The sequence below is a fragment of the Anabrus simplex genome, chromosome 2, assembly GCF_040414725.1.
Source record: "Anabrus simplex isolate iqAnaSimp1 chromosome 2, ASM4041472v1, whole genome shotgun sequence".
Taxonomy (NCBI): Eukaryota; Metazoa; Arthropoda; class Insecta; order Orthoptera; family Tettigoniidae; genus Anabrus; species Anabrus simplex.
Genome location: NC_090266.1, coordinates 561,782,063 through 561,803,392, shown reverse-complemented (window position 1 = coordinate 561,803,392; position 21,330 = coordinate 561,782,063).

Below are 21,330 nucleotides of genomic sequence, written 5' to 3'. Positions count from 1 at the left end.
GGATCATTTACCTTGCATTACTTGTGTGGATACACTTTCGCATTTTAGCGCATTTTCTTTCGCTCCAATGAAGGACAGGGAAGTTTTGGATAACCGAGTTTCAAATTTCAACACTGTAGCAGCAATATTAAGTGACATCTTTCCTGAATTTCCATGAAGATGCTGGGAGAGCGCTTTATTCCAAATCTCGAAGCATACATCCCAATTTTTAGAGCCAAAGTACACACTAGACCGCCTGTGTGGTGTAGTGGTGAGTGTGATTAGCTGCCACTCTGGAGGCTCGGGTTCGATTCCGGGCTCTGCCGTGAAATTTGAAAAGTGGTACGAGGACTGGATCGGGGTCCACTATCTTCCGAATACTGGACACTGGCCGCACTGCAGCTATCGAGCTCGGTCTGAATTTCTCAGCCCGATCCTACTATGGTACAGGTCACGTAGCTGTAAGCTTGCATTAGGGAAGTCCTGGGTTCGAACCGCACTATCAGCAGCCCTAATGATGATTTTCTTTGGTTTCGTATTTTTACACCAGGCTGCGTCCTAGCCCTTTACCATGCCAGTGTCGCTGAAAGTCTATAAACAATGGCGATGTGAATATGACGTTAAACCGCTAGCGCACACGCACGCAACGGAGAGAGAAAGAGACCATGAATTGCAGACACGATAGATACCGAGCGAGTTGGCCGTGCGGTTAGAGGCTCGCATCTGTGAACTTACTTTCGGGAGATAGTGGGTTCTAACCCTTAAGGTGGTTTTCCGTAGTCTCCCATTTTCACACCAGGTAAATGCTGGGACTGTGGCCTACTTTAATTAAGGCCACGGTCGCTTCCTTCCTACTCCTCTCCCGTCGTCGCCATAAGACCTATCTGTGTTACCTAAAGCCAAATGTAACAGACACGATACACGTCGGTGAGTTCACAAACGTTTCAATGTTTCACCCACAGTGCGTCCGACTCGTTGGCTAAACGGTCAGCGTACTGGCCTTCGGTTAAGAGGGTCCCGGGTTCGATTCCCGGCCGGGCCGGGGATTTTAACCTTAATTGGTTAATTCCAATGGCACGGGGGATGGGTGTATGTGTTGTCTTCATCATCATTTCATCATCATCATCACCACCACCACCACGACGCGCAGGTCGCCTACGGGAGTTAAATAGAAAGACCTGCACCTGGCGGGCCGAACCCGTCCTGGGATATCCCGGCACTAAAAGCCATACGACATTTCATTTACCCACAGTGCAGTGCAGGCGAGCCCGCACCATGTCCGTTACGCCTCTGCCATAGTGGACACGTTGCTTCCATCTGACAATCTTCGTGGGGCCTCTACAGTATGCCTGTTATTACCCCAGGACTCATATTTGAACGTACGTAAGGCATGAAACTCATCGTTCCTGTCCATTCAAATTCAACAACTAAATTTCAAGAGAAAGAAACTAAAGTAATTTCATTAATTCCATACTTTATTTCATTTGTGGGAATCTTCTGCAGATATAATAATAATAATAATAATAATAATAATAATAATAATAATAATAATAATAATAATAATAATAATAATAATAATAATAATAACTGTAATAAAGTCCGAAGTGAATACCTTTCGCACAAGGAGTATTATGAGCAGCATTTCCAAATGACAAGCAATTCCTTCATATAGCTTTTGTGTGATGGTACATTATGTAATAAGTGTTATTTTGTTTAAGAAATGAAATGAAGATTGAAATGAAACTGAAATTAAATGGCGTATGGCTTTTAGTGCCTAGAGTCTCCAAGGACAAGTTTGGCTCGCCAGATGCAGGTCTTTTGATTTGACTCCCGTAGGCGACCTGCGCGTAGTGATGAGGATGGAGACGACTCATACACCCAGCCCCCGTGCCAGAGAAATTAACCAATTGTGGTTAAAATTCCCTAACCTCCCGGGAATGGAACCCGGGACCCCTATGAGCAAAGTCCAACACGCTAACCACTTAGCCATGGAGCCGGATAATGAAACGAAGTGATTTGATTACAGAATGTGAATACTGAATGTCCAAACACATTCTGTTATACATGAAATATATCTCTATATCAGGCAATAAATGAAAATACAACTGTTCTAAACCGTCCCTCAGAACTACATGTTAAGATATTTATTCATTTTGCCGCTCCAGACGTATTAAACTCTGTATGTCATTAGGGAATTTCGGAGTGTAGATTACAGAAAAGCCGATATTTCTAGATGAATTGATTGTCAATCCTATACAGACAATCCAGAAATGTGAAGAATTTCCAGCAAAGCTTTCAAGGAACAACGCATCTAGCCAGTAGAGACAGAGAGGGAGAGTCAACACGACGGTTGGAATTTCGAACAACTATTTTTTTCTACGCTTCTGTAAATTTAGAAAGATCCGCGTGTCAAGTGCGTGATAACATGTTTCATGGTAGAACTGAGCAACTTACATTGAACTCCTTCAGTTGTAGACCAGGACATTCTTTGACAGCTGTCCTGAGTATGGTATCCTCCCAGGTGTTTCTTAAACCGAAGCAACAAGTCTAATTTTAGGCTCAAATAATTTGTAAAATATGCCTTTAAAGTGTATGAATTAACCTCACACATTCGCAGAAACGTAATCCTAGTTTACCATTAAACATGGCCATAATGTCCTCAATACTTTAACGGGAACATTATCAGATTTTGCAATGCTTAGAAAAAAGGATAATGCGAAATTAGAACATACAATCATACATTATCATTATAGACTGTTATGCCTTTCAGCGTTCAGTCTGCAAGCCTCTGGGAATTTACTAAACGTCGCCACAATCCTCGATTTGCAACTAGTGTTGTGGCCTCATTTAGTTCTATACCCCTTATCTTTAAATCGTTAAAAACTGAGTCTAACCATCGTCGTCTTGGTCTCCCTCCACTTCTCTTACCCTCCATAGCAGAGTCCATTATTCTCCTAGGTAACCTGTCCTCCTCCATTCGCCTCACATGACCCCACCACCGAAGCCGGTTTATGCGTACAGCTTCATCCATCGAGTTCATTCCTAAATTAGCCTTTATCTCCTCATTCCGAGTACCCTCCTGCCATTGTTCCCACCCGTTTGTACCAGCAATCATTCTTGCTACTTTCATCTCTGTTACTTCTAACTTATGAATAAGATATCCTGAGTCCACCCAGCTTTCACTCCCGTAAAGCAAAGTTGGTCTGAAAACAGACCGATGTAAAGATAGTTTCGTCTGGGAGCTGACTTCCTTCTTACAGAACACTGTTGATCGCAACTGCGAGCTCACTGCATTAGCTTTACTACACCTTGATTCAATCTCACTTTATTACCATCCTGGGAGAACACACAACCTAAATACTTGAAATTATCGACCTGTTCTAGCTTTGTATCACCAATCCGACATTCAATTCTGTTGAATTTCTTACCTACTGGCATCAATTTAGTCTTCGAGAGGCTAATTTTCATACCATATTCATTGCACCTATTTTCAAGTTCCAAGATATTAGACTGCAGGCTTTCGGCACAGTCTGCCATTAAGACCAAGTCGTCAGCATAGGCCAAACTGCTTACTACATTTCCACCTAACTGAATCCCTCCCTGCCATTTTATACCCTTCAGCACATGATCCATGTAAACTACGAACAGCAAAGGTGAAAGATTACAGCCTTGTCTAACCCCTGTAAGTACCCTGAACCAAGAACTCATTCTACCATCAATTCTCACTGAAGCCCAATTGTCAACAGAAATGCCTTTGATTGATTTTAATAATCTACCTTTAATTCCTGCCTGCTGTCATTTCTTGATGGATACAGTACTTTTGCATCCATCTCTTGGCACAGGCCAGAGTAAAGTGTAGCTTCCACCGAAGTCCCAGTCAACATCCATGGCTGTGACAATATGGAAGCTGCTGGGGTATGGGTAGTGCTGAGTAATGACATTCAGAGCACGACTAGTGCATCTGAGTGTTATGAAAGGTGCTGCTCACAGGGTCAGTCGTGCTGCAATAGTACTTTCTGACCCAGTGAGGAAAGCAATGGCAAACTACCTCACTCCTCATCTTGCCTAGTACGCTTCATTTTGGTGCTGCGATTGGTTTTTGGGGTTTCCTTATAACCGCATAACCTTTGGTGGTGCTATTTGAGGATCCAACCAGCCCCTGAGCTGTTGACCTGACAGACAGACAGACAGACAGACAGACAGACAGACAGACAGACAGACAGACAGACAGACAGACAGACAGACAGACAGACAGACAGACAGACAGACAGACAGTCCTTTAATTCCATAGTCCCCCAGTATAGTGAACATCTTTTCCCTTGGTACCCTGTCATATGCTTTCTCTAGATCTACGAAACATAAACACAACTGCCTATTCCTCTCGTAGTATTTTTCAATTACCTGGCGCATACTGAAAATCTGATCCTGACAGCCTCTCTGTGGTCTGAAACCACACTGGTTTTCATCCAACTTCCTCTCAACGACTGATCGCACCCTCCCTTCCAAGATGCCAGTGAATACTTTGCCTGGTATACTAATCAATGAGATACCTCGAAATTAGAAAAGACATAATATAAGGTACACTCTTTCCATAACGCCAGTTTATCTGTGGTATCTTCTTTCGCTCCTCAGTAGAAAATGAAATACATTACCGAGCAACGAGAAAAGTAGTGAAATGGTTCACCTAGACTTGAATGTTAGATGAGATGAAGTGCTTTACCTCAACACAGGCTTCAAGTGGACACTGAGAAATATATGTGCACTCTCAACGTCTGGAATTCAGGGCCAGGGTGTAGGGGACCACATTCTCCACCCCTCACCTTTACCATGTTTCCATTTATTTATGAGCCAGTGAGCAAAGTAAATGTGGAGAGGCTGTTAATTAGAGTTTCAGTTGCTAGCAATTAAATTCAAGCTGTATTTGAACTGGGAAACAGTGAGTCACACTGGTAGTCATGGGCTATGGAAGGTTAAAGAGGAACACCACAAAGAAACGTCACAATAGTGCCGCCGGGAAGTGACCCAACGCGACTCGAGATAACAAAGCAGTATTCGTAGGAGCGCGGAAACTGTGGTATACAAGTGCGTAAGAGTTCTTAAAGTCACGCAACTGTTGCTGCCCCTCTCCGTTGCTGTCTATAGCCACAGTTTTCAAATGATGTCATTTTTATTAGAATGAAATACGGAATTACAGAATGTACCAAAGATTATGGACAAATAATGTAAAATCCATCATATTGAATGAAAGCTCCGCGATGTAGGCGTAGCGTGCCTGTCTTACTCGAAGGTCCCAGGTTCGATTTCCAGCCACGTCAGGGATTTTCACCTGAATCAGAGGGCTGATTCGAGGTCCTCTCAGCCTACATGATTACAATCTGACTATGAGATATTGGCTGTGATCTAAAAAGCCAAGAACAATGGCCAAGAGGATTCGTTGCACTGACCACGCGTCGCCTCGTAATCGTCAGCCCTTCCGGACTTAGCAGTGCTCGGAGGCCAATGCCCATCGGGGCTGTAGCGTCATGTGGTTTATCTATTTATATTATTATTATTATTATTATTATTATTATTATTATTATTATTATTATTATTATTATTATTATTATTATTATTCGGGTCAATAGACCATAGAATGTGCTGTGTCAATCCCGTACAAACCTCTTCATTTCCACGTACATCCTACAGCTATCCTAATGTGTTCGTCACAACCATCCATAACCCCTATACTTCTCTATTACACGTAAAAGCCGTGCGCCACAGTCGCTGGTTTCTCACCAAGGCAGTCGTGGTTGGAAATCTGGCCAATGCATGTGGGATGAAAAGCCACCCCCTTGAGGTATAAATTTCACATAAGACTGGCGGTTCCGTGTACCGAATGTCGAACTGTCCAAAGATTGTGGTGAGTTGAATAATATTAAGAGTCCGCCTCTGTGGTATAGTGGTTAGTGTGATCAGCTGCCATCCCCGGAGGCCCGGGTTCGATTCCCGGTTCTGCCACCAAATTTGAAAAGTGGTACGAGGGCTAGAACGGGGTCCACTCAGCCTCGGGTGGTCAACTGAGTAGAGGTGGGTTCGATTCCTACCTCAGCCATTATGGAAGTGGTTTTCCGTGGTTTCCCACTTCTCCTCCAGGCAAATGCCGGGATGGTACCTAACTTAAGGCCACGGCCGTTTTCCTTACCTCTTCCTTGTCTATCCCTTCCAATCTTCCCATCTCCCCACAAGGCCCCTGCTCAGCATAGCAGGTGAGGCCGATTGGGAGAGGTACTGGTCATCCTCCCCAGTTGTATCCCCAACCCAGAGTCTGAAGCTCCAGGACACTGCCCTTGAGGCGGTAGAGGTGGGATCCCTCACTGAGTCCGAGGGAAAAACCGACCCTGGAGGGTAAACAGATAAAGAAGAAGAAGAAGAAGAAGAATATGAAGTATATATTTCTTTACTTGTTAAAACGGTTTCTCTCTGCTCGGGATACATAAACCTACAGACGGTTTATAGAAAAGACAGATTCTCTAGATGATGGTGTTAATATGTATTACCGCTTCACAAATTATTAACATAATAGTGATTTTGGTGGCCTGACTATGTGTAACGATGTGCTATATTCGTTTTTAGGAAAGTCTGAATGTAGACTTTCCCGTTTGTTTGAGGAGAATGCTTAAAAGTGTGGGTGTAGTACACTGTTTGTTAATTCCCTAATGGAAATAACTGATTTACGAATGTCAACAGCAGTACTGTGTGGATTTGCCAAGGACTTCCTTCTGGTTAGATTATCTGTCCTTGTGGAGGTTTTCTTTGGTCATCCACAAACAGTGCCCCTCTTTTTAAAGACTTTATTACATACACTTAATATTTGCCTAGACACCTTGTAATTTGCTTGACAACGCCCCTCCATTAGAGCAGTGTCTCCAGTCATTTTCAGGTCCTCAGAGAATTCTGTCACTTACGGCATGATGTCAGCATTTTAAAGTTTTAACCTTTAAATGTCATACCATTCAGTTTGATTACATAATAATAATAATAATAATAATAATAATAATAATAATAATAATAATAATAATAATAATAATAATAATAATAATAATAATAATAATAATGCTATTTGCTTTACATCCCACTAACTACGTTTTCTGTTTTCGGAGACGCCGAGGTGACGGAATTTAGTCCCACAGGAGTTCTTTTACGTGCCAGTATATCTGCCGAAACGAGGCTGACGTATTTTGGCACCTTTAAATACCATTGGACTGAGCCAGGATCGAACCAGCCAAGTTGGGGTCAGAGGGCCAGCGCCTCAACTCAGCTCGGTTCTGGCTATATAACACTAGGTAAAATGACATACCCATGAAGGAGCAAGTGCTCTACAGTCTGTGATATCGTGGTGTATGGTTTGTTACTGTTTTACTTCGACTAGCTCACGAAGCAATTACCAAACTCTTCAACCAGTCTTGAACATACATGGTCACAGCTGGCCTCATACTCAACACATTACGTAAATATTTGCGCAGGAGAAATATTTACTGCAAACTCAGCACGTTCTAGTTTTTTTTTTCTGTCCGTCCACAGTTCCATGCTATGCACATAGCTGAGGTCTTACGAGCGTAGCGCATGGTAACGTTGAGGATAATTGAATGAGGAGGATCGATAAATGCGTCATAAAATATTACACATTTCGTTTAAATCTGTTAAGGTCGGCGTGTAGTCTCTTTCGCTCATGATTACGGGATCTAATTCTGATGTAATAGGGACTACTGTATGTAGCCAAGGTGGTAAAGGCGTGGTCGGTTCATCTGGTAGGTCGTGAGTTTGATTTCCCATCAGGATGTCGGAAATTTTAGAAATGAGATTTATATTTCTGGAGAGGCACGATTGGCAACTAAGGCAAACCATTGTCAGATTTTTGAGGGGTTCTGTAGTCGCTATGTACATACTCCTGTGTTATGTACCTGTTAACGGTATTAAGAAGAATAGAATATCTCAAGAATATTAAATGTAGCGCTTGACTTGGGCCTTTGGTTTTCTTGCTGAGGGCTGCTTCCTTTGAAAGAGAACTGGGTGCCTTCTGGTCAGCATGGAGGATTCCAGAGGCTAACAGTGCAAATATGACGTAAGCAAAGCAAAGCAAAAAAGCAAATTCATCTCCGTACACGCCATGAAGGCCCTTGGAGGGTTGGAAGGTAAAGGCTTCCACCACCCTTAACCTCGGCACTTGATAGGGTAGAGTGGTTAGCTCTATGCCCGGCCGCCTTCCCTCCCCCCCGGAATTAACCTGGTACTCATTTTTGGTGTAGGCTGAGTGAACCTCAGGGCCATGTGCAAGTACCGAAGTGGAAAAATCTCGTTTCTTAAATTTTTCGACGTCCTGACGGGGATTCGAACCCACGTCCTTCCGGGCGAACCGAGCACGCCTTTACCGCCTCGGCCAGGCAGCCCCTATAAACGTGCCGTAGTCCCTCAATTAATTGTCCTTACGGGGCCGAGTAAATCGTGCAGCAAGCTCCTCAAACCAGTGACAGGATTTTGCGCTGAACCGAGAGCCTCCTGATCAGGGGCGTAGCCAAAGGGAGGTTACTTTTTGGTTGCTATTTGCTTTACGTTGCACCGACACAGATAGGTCTTATGGCGGCGATGGGACAGAAAAGGCCTAGGAATGGGAAGGAAGCGGCCGTGGTCTTAATTATGGTACAGCCCCAGCATTTGGCTGGCGTGAAACTGGGAAACCACGGACCATCTTCAGAGCTGCCGACAGTGGGTTCGAACCCACTCTCTCCCGGATGCAAGCTCACAGCCGCGCGCCCCTAACCGCACGGCCAACTCGCCCGGTTACTGGGGGGTTAGAACACACACATGGAAATTTTACTAAAGAAAATAAACAGAAACAGACAATAAACAAATGAAAGTCGACTTAATGGATTGTTTTTGAACATCCACAGAGACGTTATTGTAAAACCAACAGATCTCTTGAATCTATTTTCTAAGGCGCCTCGAAAGTTGTATTTTAGATTGTAATCTGAACATGTCATTCGCTCTAAAACTGTTGATCTTGATCATATTGTTCCTTTTCTCTATTTTAATGTAAGATTTTGTAGTGTACTGCAATAAGAATGTCAACATAATTCACTTGTATCAATGTCCTTATAGACCTCGTGCGAATGGCGAAATTTTACCTGCTGGCGCTCCTAGCGGCAACTCGCTCAGAACATTCATGTGACGACTGTGTGTAGTGGCTTGTGCGGGAGAATCAAGTGTGACAGTGAAGGAAGCCATTTAAAGCTGAACTGTCGTCGTCCATAGAGATTTGTGTGGACTTTCAGAATATTCGTTGGGATAAGTCATATTTCAGTAATCACATATTCCAGGTGAAAGAACGATTGTGAGAAGAAATATCCAGCTTCTGTTTGAGGGAAACGAGCATTAATCAAACGCCTTATGCAGTTAAACTTACAGTAATAGTTACCTTTCTTCTTGCACCATAAGTCATATGTATATACAGACTATTAATTTCAAACATAACTTTAATATACAGTACACATTTTCCGTGTCCATTGCCGTTGTAAATTATTTTTTCATTAATTAATGCTAGTCTTGTTTTAACATTTAACAGATCGATTGCAACAGGAATATTCGGCCAGCCGAGTGTGAATGCAAAGCAAGCCTTCCCAAATGCTGTAAGCATTTTGCTGCGCTTTGCATTTATATTAATACAGAAAGATTCTTCGAAGATTTCCTTTATGCAACAATGGGAAAAACCGAAAAATGTTGCCGCAGAATATTCTAAAGGTGAACATTTAGGAGAAATGTTCAAGGACAGATTAAGTAAGCGGCTAGTTTGTAGCGTACTGGAAAGTGAGGGATTTGAAACATTCAGCAAAACTGAACTATATGATAAAATTAAATTTATAGACTGCTTTTACAAGAATTTTGAAGGCCGAGTGTGAAGGTGAATCCTTAATTATCTCCAATTCGACTGTTGAAGCTACCGTGGATGATGGCTGTAGAACAGAGCGAAACAAGACTTTTACTTCAGTGTCTACAGCAATTAGACCTTCAAAACGTTAATAAACTGTTTAGATGCTATGGAATAAATTACTTGTCAAGTGGTAAGATATCAATAGTGCCAAACAATTATTATGAGTGCACGTTGCAAAGTGACATCCTGAATTTTTATTATGACAACGTAAAAGTCACAAAATCGTAGACGTATGCTATTGCGATTGCGACTAGGGCTCTGCGTGGTTCGATCAAAGACAATTACACATATCTGCCAGCCAGAGTGTTCACAAGAACATGACACTGCAGAGTGGAGATTTTAATAAACTGCCAACTCAGCTTCTTTCTAAGGACATAAACAGTCCTGCAGTGAGATATGGCAGAGATAATGAGCTGAAGGCACTTCAGGAGTTCTGTTTATCGTCCCAATTTTGCGTGTCACAGCTGGGTTTGTTAAATAAACGAAGAGCAACCCTAGTAGCCTGGATGGGATAGTGCTAGGTCAGGACTGATCCTCTCTTTTGGAGATTAAGTTCCCTTACTCGTGTTGGGAAAAGCCCGTGATTGATGAGAACATGTGTAATGTTCCAAATTTGTATATTGACATTGATGGCGATATCAAGTTAAGGAAACTCACGTATATTACACCCAGGTACAGGCATCATTGTATATTTTGAACCACAACTCCCGCGACTTTTTGTAAATTCTCCAAAGAAAAGTGTGAAAGTGGGTGTCTCCAGAAAAGAAGAATTCCTTTCAAATATTATTCTCACGGCACGGAGGTTTTATTTCGAACATTACCTTCCACTAATTGTCAAGCGTTATGCAGTGTTACATTGTTACCATACTCAAGCATAGATTTTACCACTATTCAGACATTTCAAACATGCTATAATTTCTACTTGAGTTAGAAGTAAAAAAAAATTAATTAAAAATAGTGAACTAAATCGATGTAATCATGTGCAATTCAATAATTATATAATCATGTTTAAGTTTAGGCCTTTACCTAAAATATACTAGTCGTCTGTTTTATTGATCGGAGGACTGAAGTTCACTAAGACACCTACGAGACGAACAATTTTGTCTAAAAGAGTTAGGTACAAATGTGTGCTTATTGTTTGGGAATACGAAGAATTTCGTTCCAGGAGGACAATTTGTATAGGAATAGTTACATCCAACCACAGACCAATTTGTTCTACTCTTTGTAGAACTTTCTTCCGTCTCGAATTTGATTTCGTATCTCAACAAACGCAGGCTGATAATCGCGTTGCTTCACTTCACTGACGAGAGCAAGTCACATGAACTATTCGAGCAACTTGCCGCCAGAGCGCAGCAACATCCATGCGCACGAGGTCTATAATAACGCTCATGCATGCGCGCACCACACACGCACCTTCATTATGTTCTGTCACCATTTTGTAACTATAACCCCCCACTACCACCCCCACTATCGGCCGATCCTGGCTATGCTAATCCTCCTGGTCATCAGTTTATAGCGCAAGCCAGACCACGGAATAGGTCATTTAACTGCAGTGGAATCTCTAAACATGTATGGTACTATGCAGAGTGGTTCGCATGACCCTTACAATTCATGAAAGTGCTAATCCTTAAGGTCGATATTGCCCTGCTTGCTACCTGCATGTCAGCAAAATAACGATGGCTTTCTTTAAAAACCTCGCTAGTCCGAATACTCTTCCTATCCATTATATTCCGTAAGACTGGTCACGCCTCCCAGGCCCATGTTTATATGCAGTCCAAAAGAATAATTTTCGTTATGGTCATTTTCCTCTGCCTATTTGTAAAGGAAAATGAACCAAAAATACATTATACTGTAGGAGTGTGTAAATTTGCCATGCAATCAACATCCCTACAATACGGTACGGTAAGGTCCATTTTCCTTTAGACAATGGCAAAGGAAAATGAACACAGCGGAAATTATTCTGATGGACTGCATTCAAACATGTGACCGGGAGGCGTGGCCAGTCTTAAGGGATATAATAGGTAGGAAGAACATTTGGACATACGAGGTTTTAAAAGAAAGCCATCGATAAAATGAACCAACTTTGCACAGAAAAAACGACTATTTCAAATCTCCACGCCAAAATCAAAAGTCCATTCCACCATAATTCTGTTTATTACATGTTCTTAGAACACAAGTAACGCTAATACAATCAAGCTACTAACTAGGTTGTGCACCAGATGAAACATTTAACTGATGATTACTGGTCAACGAAAGTTGAAAGGAATGGGAGAATACAGGGATGAAGGGATTCAAATCAAAGATAAGAAATGGTGCAAGAAAGTGGCGATTGGAGGGAAAGACACTGAGAAGCAAATAATTATGGCAGAAGGTAAGACTAAAAGGACGTTACATGAATTTGTAAAATTATCCAAAAAAATGCCAATTAAGAACGAAAGGCTTCCAAACAGAGAAGTATGAGGTATCGTGAGGTCGCTAATCTATGTATATAAAATAACATGTCCTGACTGACTGACTGACTGACTGACTGACTGACTGACTGACTCATCATCGCCGAGTCAAAACTACTTGACGTAAAGAAATGAAATTTTGACGATACGTTTATATTACAGTATAGGTGTTCACTAAGGAAGGATTGTTGGATATTCCGTCTGTAAGGGGGCGAAAACGGGGTGGTGTGAATTTTTAAAATGAGTGTATCTATATCTCAAAAACCGTTTAAGGACGTGAAAATTGGTATTTGAATTTTCCTTTAAAAATAAAGAAACATACATTTTTGTTTTCAGATAATCCAATTAATGGGGTAAAAAGAATTGAAAAGGGGGTTGAATCCTTTTTACCAGGATACTTATATCTCGAAAACTAAAGCTATTACATGTGTGAAAATTAGTACACGGAATCACCTTTAAAAATTAAGAAACACGATTTTTTTTTTAGTTTTCGGAAAATTTACTTAAGGGATGAAAAGAAGGGATAAAGGGGATGAATTTTTAAAATGAGTACATCTCAAAATGTTACATGTTACAGGCGTAAACATTGGTATTTGGAATCTCCTTTAAAAATAAAGAAACATGTATTTTTGTTGTAGGAAAATCCACTTAACGGGGTAGAAAGAATTGATAAAGTAGATAATTTTTTTAAATGAGTATATCTCAAAAACTTAACATGTTTCACACTTATTTGGAATCTCTTTTCAAAATAAACACATGTTTTGTTCCAACAATCCACTTAATGCTGGGGGTGGGGGTGGGAGGGTTTGAAATAAGTGAAGAAGAAGTAGAATTATTTGTATTCTTGTATCTAAACAAACGGAAGATTTTACGCAAGTGAAAATTGCTAGTCATCTCCTTTAGAAAATAAACTCACCTTTTTGTTTTCGGAAAGGCGAATTAAGAGTAGGTGGGGGTGGGGTGAAAAGAAATGAAGGAGCTCAAAACTTGTTATGATGATACATATATCTCAAAAACTGAAGATATTACAGACGTGAAAATTGGTCTTTGGAACCTCATTTAAAAATAAGGAAACATGTATGTTTTTGTGTTGGAAAAATCCACTGTAAGGGGGGGGAGTGAAATGAAGTGAAGGAGGATTTAAATTCTTTTTTATTTGGATACTTATATTACAAAATTTGAAGATGTTACAGACTTGAAAATTGGTATTTGGATTCTCCTTCAAAAATAAAAACACGTTCGCCTTAGGGGTGCAGTACATTTTGTTTTCGGAAAGTCGTCTTAAGTGGGGAGGAGCGGGAGTGAAAAGAAGTGAAGAAGTTGAATTTTTTATGACTACACTCATATCCAAAAAAAGAGAATCTGTTGCAGACGTGAAAGTTGGTATTTAGAATCTACTTTAAAAATAAAGACACACGCCTGTTTTTGTTTTCAGAAAACCCATATAAGGGGGTGGGGGGTTGAAAAGAAGTGAATTGAAGGATTTGAATTATTTTTATGAGGATACCTGATACTTGAGATATTTTTGGAATCTCCTTTAAAAATAAAGCAACACGTAAGTTATTTGTTTATTTTCAGAAAATTCAATTAAAGGGGGAGTAAAAAGAAATTAAAAAGGGGTTGCATCCTTTTTATGAGGATACTCATATCTGAAAAACTAAAGCTGTTAGAGATGTGAAAATTAGTACATGAAATCCCCTTTAAAAATTAAGAGAGGCGTATTTTTAGTTTTTCGGAAAAGCCACTTGACGGGGTGAAAAGAAGAGAAAAAGGAGTTGAATTATTTTTATGAGGACACTTTTATCTCAAAAACTGAATAAGTTACAGACGTGAAATTGGTATTTGGAGTCTCCTTTAAAAATAAAGAAACGCGTTTTTTTTTTCGACTTGAGAGATGACTGTACAGTTCTATGTTGTATGTTCCAGAGTTAGCTCTACCAGTAGCGTGTTCATCTTAGCCTCGAAAAGCAATACCATAAACGTGGCTTGCGAAGAGGACTGGGTAAATGAAACTCAATTTTTCGGTGAGTTTTTGTACTTTAGGGATTAGATAATGTCTTAGTTCAGTGCCGAGGAACGATTACTTTTATGAAATTGCAAAATCCACACGAGCGGAGCCGCGGTTAACAGCTAGTGGGGATATGTAAGAATACGGGTCAAAGAGAGAAACATGACGAGAGCCGTTGTTTGCTTTATGGGAAAATAATGGAAGAGGTGCATTTGTTGAGAGTTTGTAGGGAGACGGATGCAGTCAGAGTAAAATATCTAGGAAGGGAATATAGAGGGGAACTAGAAAGAGAGAAAGATTTCTATAAAGCTGTAAAAATGAAATGTCGTATGGCTTTTAGTGCCGGGATATCCCAGGACGGGTTCGGCTCGCCAGGTGCAGGTCTTTCTATTTGACACCCGTAGGTGAACTGCGCGTCGTGATGAGGATGAAATGATGATGAAGACAACACATACACCCAGCCCCCGTGCCATTGGAATTAACCAATTAAGGTTAAAATCCCTGACCCGACCGGGAATCGAACCCGGGACCCTCTGAACCGAAGGCCAGTACGCTGTCCGTTCAGCCAACGAGTCGGACGATAAAGCTGTTAAATTGTTAAATAAAGAATGGATTGCACCGGGAAGAACTGCAATTCTTTCTGTATTTTTAAAAGGATCTGGCAAAAGAAAAAACAAGCATTAACTAAAATAATGGATAAGAGACATATTTGTCCTAGAATATGTAACACTTTATTATATCTAGGACAAAGAGAAAAAGAGGGGGAGGGGTGATAATATGAGGAATGGATATAATTACTAGTAAGTTAAACTATAAAATAAATGTAGTAATAGATACATTATCGTACTGTCATGTCCTTATATTTTTTCGTTAATTTAATTATTAAATTACATGTGAAATGTACAAGAACATTCATTCATTCATTCATTCATTCATTCATTCATTCATTAATGAAATTCTCTCCCTGCTTCGTGGTTATCCGTGACTGAGAGAGAGGACTTCCCTTTTATTTTTCATGCATGCAGGAATTCATTCCATTCATACATTCATTCGTTCGATCATTCAGTCATTCATTCATCCAGAATGGAATGTTCTGTCCTTATCTACTGGGTTCCATAGCGGTAGAATGAGAGCATTCAATTCATTACATTCATTCATGTATTCATTCAATCATGTATTCATTAATGCTCTCTCCCCAGTTGGTGGCTATCTGTGACTAGGTGAGAATAATGTTTATTCATTCATCCATGCACGAACATAATTCGATCATAAAATCACTCATTCACCAATTATTGCAGTCGTTCATTGTTTCAATTCATTCATAATGTAGGTTGTAACAATAGGAAAAATGTATAACGACTTGTGACACAAAAGTAAGTACTAATTCAACTTAGGAAGGGTAAGAGGCATGTTTTCCTATACCATAATCACACTGTTAACTGTTAACACTGTTAAATAAATAATTAAAAAATCTACAATTTAGAATTTGGGTGGAAATATTTAATATGTTTAATTGTAATGTTTAATGTGGTAACAGATAAACAAATAGTAATAGGAAAAGAATTCATGTATCCAAACACATTTTGGGTTACAATGATTACTCCCTTCCCAATTTCAGGTGATCCGAAACTGAGAGAAGGAAGTATTTTATATTCTATTCTATTCTTTCCTACTAGGTTGTGCAAAGGGCTCTGTTATGATAGAACCTAAGTGAACACTGCACAACGTGAATCAGAGGTTTAAGACGTAAATCAGGGCCTCTCAAACGCTCAAAATCTCACGCGTGCATATCGAGGCGCAGAGACTCCGTGCACTATGCATCGTTCCGACTCGACTCAACTCTGCTTGACTCGGATGGTGTAGTGCGCTGAGAGCCACGAAGCGTTCCGTGATAGACAGCTTGTTTATCAGTGAAATAGATAAGCGAAAGACAACGACATAATAATGTAGCAACATGTTTCAAAGAAAGTAAAGACTTCCGAAAGTCCATTTCAATCAAAATGGGAACTTTCGTATTTCTTTGTCAGTCGTGACGATAAAGTCAAATGCTTAATCCGAGGGGCAATAATTATGTGCTAAGTTAATCAAAAAGATCTATTTTCCAATACAAAGGCTTTGCTCAAATTCTACGAGAATTTTTCGGAGGAAGATTTTCCTAAGCTGCATCGAGAAGCAGCTAAGATTATTTCTGTTTGGTTCCACATGCATATGTGAAAGGTATTTTTTCCTGCTTTGACTTGTACGAAAACTAGATTGCGTGCGACTAGGCCTATTTCTGATTGTAATTTAAAGAAGACTCTCAAATTGCTGTCGGCTGTCCCCTTGTTGCAGGCATAACTGGTATCATTGCAAAGATAAAGGAAAAGAAGAGCTAGAGAAGATAAATTGTCTGCTCAAACCAAATTGAAAGAATGTTTTAACACCGGTAACGTTGCCCCATACAACAGTGTCACCGCTCACCGCACATAAACATTTCGCAGTGAGGTGAGGATCAGCGGGAAAGTTGGAGAAGGCGAAGACTGGCCGAGCGGGAGAGACAGGTGTAGGGGAAGTGGAGTGGGGGGTTTCCACTCTGGTCAACCTAGTGAAGTCGTCTCCTGCACCTTGCGCCCGTGCACTGCACGGTGCATGCACCCTGAGAGGCCCTGACGTAAATGAAGGGTCGAGGTGAACGGGCCATGCATAAGTAGCGCACTTCCTGCGAGCAAGCAGTAAGCTATCTCGTCATTGTCGTTGAGAAAATAAGGTACCAATGAGGTCTTTCAGATTTAAAAATGGATCCACGGTTCGAATCCTTTTACATGAAACTTGTTGACGCTATTCACAGCTTCATTATACGTTTGTAAGGCAGATTGTCTCTTTTGTTATAACAATGCTGGCTCAACACCACAGCTATTAATTTTTAAAATGTCACTACAAAGCTTACTCATTCACACGTGTAATTTAAACGAGCATGGTCAAATAGAGAATATTTAAGATGAAATTAAATATTATGAACAAGTGATCCGCCTATTCAACACAATTTATCATTTATTATATTAGTACACGTTTCGTCCCCTAAGGGACATCATCAGATATAATAAATTAATATTAATATATCAGAATGCCAAAATAGATATCATTAAAATTGGAAAGACACATTAAAATACATTGGTGTATGGTACGACATTTAAAATACAATCTTAGCAAATTTTGTTAAAATTATAAGTCATATGATCGATAAAAACAGTTGAATTGCCCATTAAAATCTTGATAATGTTCTTGAGAATTACAGATGTGCTTTATAAATTCTTAAATGATCACTGTTGTTAACTGCACTCTTGATTTAAAGTATTCCTTGATGAAAGATTGTTAGGTCATGATATGCATTTCTTAAATGGTATATACATTGAATGCTTCAGAATTTAAAGTCAACTCGGGGCCGTAGTGGTAAAGCTCTTTGCCAATAATAAAGAACAATAATATTCATTACTACAAAGAGCTTTACAACTACGGCCCCGAGTTGACGTTAAATTCTGAAGCATTCAATGTACACTGACTTAGCAAATGCCATCGGATAGTCACCTAATAGCGTGTGGGGCCTCCTCTGGCTCTGCGAACTGCAGTGAGACGCCGTGGAAGTGAGTCGACAAGTCCCTGGTAGTCCTCTGGACGCAGCTGACATCAAATCGTTTGGAGAGCGGCCGCCAATGCTGGTCTGTTCGTAGGTGCAGGATCCATGGCACGGAGCCTGCGTTCCAGGACATCCCAGATATGCTCGATAGGGTTCATATCGGGGCTCCTGGGTGGCCATGGCAGTCGTTGGACCTCCACTGAATGTTCCTGGAACCATTCCCGGGCGACGTGGGAGCGATGTGGCGGCGCGTTATCATCTTGAAACACCGCAGAACCGCCCGGGCGCTGGAAGGCCAAAAATGGGTGGAGATGGTCTCCGAACAGCTCAACATACCGCGTACCATTCAAAGTCTCTTCCGGAACAACTAGGGGCCCATTCCATACCAGGAAAATGCACCCCAGACCATAACAGAGACACCAGCGCCCTGGACCACACCTTCGAGGCAGGCGGGATCCATCGCTTCATGTGATCTGCGCCATACACGGGGCCTCCCATCGGCATGGTGCAGTTGAAATCGTGATTCGACCGACCACATCACGTTACGCCATTGTTCCGAGCATCTCCTTCAGCGTAACAAATCTCTCGGCCTGAGAGATGGCGTCGCCGTGTGAGGGGCCCGCCTCCCCCTTCAGGGGAGGAATGAAAACATTTTAGTAGTAGTAGTCATCTGATACGCGAGTATTACCTAACAACAAATTTCATCCTCATCATTTGCAATTACATCAGAAGCTTCACCATTTGGCTTCGATACTTCGGGAAGAATTTGTCAATAGATATTCGGTAGTGATGCAGCACAAATGGACCTTTTCAGGGCAAAATAAAAACTCATTTTTTGGAAATGGGTAGGTATGTGCCCATACCGTGTCCACTGTAGAATATAGTACAAAAATAAGGCACTGCCTGTGATCTGAACCTGCCTCTGTTCGGCCTGGTTTCAATGACGTGATGCCTTGGCCGCCTTTACTGGAACGAGGCCTGACAATCAGAAGGAAGTTCGCAGTCTATATGGTATCTATTCATAGATTCAATACTGGCGTATTTGTCATTTGTGGCTGTGATCGTTTCGTGCGTTAATTACTAATAATAATAATAATAATAATAATAATAATAATAATAATAATAATAATAATAATAATAATAATAATAATAATAATAATAATGTTATTTGTTTTACGTCCCACTAACTACTCTTTTACGGTTTTCGGAGATGCCGAGGTGCCGGAATTTAGTCCTGCAGGAGTTCTTTTACGTGCCAGTAAATCTACCGACACGAGGCTGACGTATTTGAGCACCTTCAAATACCACCGGACTGAGCCAGGATCGAACCTGTCAAGTTGGGGTCAGAAGGCCAGCGCCTTAACCCTCTGAGCCACTCAGCCCGGCTGCGTTAATTACAGTTTCTATCATTGAACTGCCATTGGTGCTTACGATTCCACCTGTATTGTCGGGCTTAAACCCAAATAAGTCTTTGCAATAATCCTAAATAGGAACAAGGACCGATATTTTTGGGGAACCATAATTTTCGTGTTGCATAAAATAGAATTTTAAGGACCTGGGGGATCAATCTGTATAATTATGAGTAAGACTGGAATTACTTCTATTACCTAAAAGCTCTTGAAATATGCATGCATTTATTCCCTAAAACCCTGAAAGATAGTCAAACTTAAAAGATCTCCGTTATCAACAAGTAGAAAGTTCTTTCAACATCGCACGACGTAACGGGGGCATAACTGAAAAGAGTCAAATCGTTAGCAGGAAGTTCCGATCATTTTCGTCATATTCTGTTTCTTTTCCACAAGAAATATCAGCAACTTTACGTAGTGCTGTATTGTACCCTTTATACCATTCACATGGTAGGTGATGAGTCCTTTAAGATCCCGGCGCCGCTAAAATATTCTCCTAATCCACTTCTCTCAGTGGAGTATCGTCCACCACATCTTGATGGGGTGCATAAAGTTCCTATCCAGAAATAGACTGACCCTCGACCATGGACATGTATAACTGTTTAAACATGATCAATTCCCCGAAAAGAAAATTCATTAAAAAATCTTAACCATTGTATCTTAGCACTTGGGTTCTACCTTAAATCTTCACTAGAACACATAAAGTCCTCACGTATTAATTTATCCCAAAATAAAATCACAAACACACAAAAAAGTAAATGTCCGTGCCTTTATCATCATTAATTATGGTAATAATTCTCTGAAATTCAACTTGATATTTACAAATTATGACACATTATTGCCTGAATATTGCTTTAGAATATAATCTCTTCACTTAAATTGGGCATTTATGTCGCTGTTTTACTCCTGCTACCTTTATGAGCATATAATTTTTTAAGGGATTTAAATAAATCGTTGCTGGCTTGACAAGAATGTTTACATGATACTATGGTGACCATGAATACATCATGAACAAACCTGACGGAGAAAATAACATCACTTGAACACTGGATATCACTGTTGTGTTCCAAAACTGTCCCCGAAAATATGTATTCCATTATGAGATATCTCGTCTCAAATTCACCTTATTCACACGGTGAAAATACTCGCATCTGGAGTCAATCCATACCTCTTCCATATTTGACATTCCGCCTTGAATTCACTTTATTCACACTGTGAAAATAGTCGATCCTACGACTCATCACATTACATAAACACATAGGGACAACCATCATCACGTCGCAAATAGTTATTCAACATGTCAGACCAAAATCTGACGAGAATAACATCCTCAGTTTTAAGGCATCCTTAAAGTTCATTTCATGGTAAAAAATTTGCATTAGCTCATACAACTTCTGTGATAAGGTATTTAAACTCGATCCCAATTCTAATCATTGTTTAACAGGCAATTTACTTCATTATTTTGAGTTTTAACTACCAGTTTAATTCAGGGAAAAATTATTATTATTATTATTATTATTATTATTATTATTATTATTATTATTATTATTATTATTATTATTATTATTATTATTATTATTATTATTAGACTTCGTGAACCTTAATTTTTGAGTACATTTTTGTGCCACAGTTGGTTATAGATTGATTTGTTTGTGTCATTGTGTTGGTACGACTGAGGGTGGTTGAGAAGCAATGAGGGTGAGTGGACATGGTCGTGCTGAACAACAAGCTCAATCTATATCATTGTAAATATTGTATGTACATAATCTTCAATTCATCTTGCTTGCTACCAGAGTGTATTTTATATCCCCTGATGTTTCATCTGAGGCACATGCATTCCACGAGCAATACATTTTGTTGGTCCATGGGGCCGGATAATGAACACGTTTGTTTTCGGGTGAAAGTCTACC